This window comes from Limulus polyphemus, unplaced genomic scaffold (genome assembly GCF_000517525.1).
Source record: "Limulus polyphemus unplaced genomic scaffold, Limulus_polyphemus-2.1.2 Scaffold3218, whole genome shotgun sequence".
Lineage (NCBI taxonomy): Eukaryota > Metazoa > Arthropoda > Merostomata > Xiphosura > Limulidae > Limulus > Limulus polyphemus.
In genome coordinates, this window is record NW_013668828.1 from 119607 (window position 1) to 121767 (window position 2161).

Sequence of the window (2161 nt, forward strand, 5' to 3'; positions counted from 1 at the left end):
AGGGATTCGAACCCGCGACCCTCAGATTGCGAGTCAAGTGCCTTAACCACCTGGCCATTTTTATTATTGTAAATATGAGTTTGGTGCTATATATCTCATTTCACAACCTAAATGTAATGTTTCCTCCTAAACAATTGTAAACATCTTTAATGAACGTTTTGGACATATTCCATTTTCAGCAAGTGTGTGAAAATAACGAACTGAACAATCTTTAGTATAATTACTGATACAAAAATACCACGAAATAAATCAATTTCTTTTTAAGCTCTTAAAATTAGGTTTTAATTCGCACGAGGAGCATTATGAACCTAACATGATGTGGTAGAAACCCTAATCTACCTCGTGTAGCCTTTGCGCGAAGTTCAAACCAAAACAAACCACACCCTAATCTAGATTATTATTCAAAGATTATAGAATTATCTGTGATAAAATGATAAGTTGCTACATAATTATTTTCCTCTTAAAGTTAGGAACTTCACGTAAAGAACTACAGATGGTGATTGGTGGTTAGGGTTTAGAAAAGTTATATCCCCTATATTAACGTACGTAAACAATGAAAACGAATTTAGCAGATTAAAAAAACTAAAAAAATACTAAAATAAATGAAATGTTTTAAACCTTCTGTGATGGCGTTGGTTTTTGCTGTTTGAAGGCACTGAATGTATACAGGAAACAGAAACTGAAGAAGTGAAATAATTATTAGTTTTGAAGTATTTTTCACTCTTGCCTTTATGGGTAATAATATTGAAAAATAGCACAAAATCCTTTGATAGAACGAAATGACATATCTTACAAGAAATGACAGTTAAAAATAAAATAGTTTGATTGTTTATTTGAACGACAATTTATGCACACAATAGGCTAAATGGCCAGAACAGAGACTCAACGATTCAAGTAAAACCGTCCCTAATTCTGAACCGTGGCCAGAGTAAAGAAAACCAGTTGACAGAAACTACTAATTGAAGCGACTACTCTTAACCGAACAGCAAGATTAACTGCCACTCTTATAACATAATTATAGCTAAAAGTGCGAAGCGTGTTTGGCAGCAGAATGTCTTGAACCCAAGACCTTTGGATATCCATTCCGATATACTAATCAATATAGGCCACGCTCGAGCCAAGATAAAGTAGAAAGAATGAATAATTTTATAGTACAAATACAATTATAAAACTCAGTACGAAGTAATGTTGACGGAAAAGTCTTAATGAAGGAAGCTTACTGAAGTCTGGTGAACGCTTTCGAAATTGTTAGCGTGTATTCTCGTTGCAGGTCCCAAGTTTGAGATACACACTTGAAAACACACAAGCGATAAGTAATGGCAACTGGATAAGTATTTGCATTTTTACAGACTTTATATCGGTGTGATATATTCTGGTTGACTTAAACAAGAACTAATTTCAGTGTAAACCATCAAGATACGGTGCGGTTGAGTAGCCGTTCATACTCGTTTTTACAGGTATTTCTGTTACTGCAAACTTTGATAACACCACATTGGATCTGTATACCAACGCAACCAAATGAAATTTAAAGTTCCATCTACTGACGCTGAAACAATGATGATAAGCAACTCTATATAAATACGACTACAGAGACACCACACACAAGTGAGAGGTAGCCTTAAATGCCACTGTCTCTTTAATTCGATATGTCGTCTCACAAAATGCATATCATTATATGACACTTTCGGACAATAAAAAAAAAAACACAACGTTGTATAACATTCGAGGGCTGTAATTCTCGAGAAAAAACTCATTGTTTTTTTCAATTATGTTATAATTTTTGGATCTGTGGGACTTGAAAACCAACTAAGCGGGTTTTATTGTTGTAAGCCTTTTTTTTTTCTAATGATGAAAAATATAAAGATACACACATATTTTATTTTATATCAAACAATTGATTACATTAGTTACGTAGTACTTTGAACTTCCAAGTTCACCTTTCTCGACACATGACCAGTTTAGAGATCTTAGGGCTCAAGAATAGTCAGCCTAATTTAGAACATCTGACTAATGGGAAGTGCAATGAATTTCAAGACCAAGCTTGAGCGCTTTTGAATAGTTGACTATTTACTTTGTTCTCAGCTAATCATTGAGAAGTAAAACAAAAATGATCTGAAAATATGTTTTGTTTCCCATTTATTGTATACTTTTTGTTTGTCTG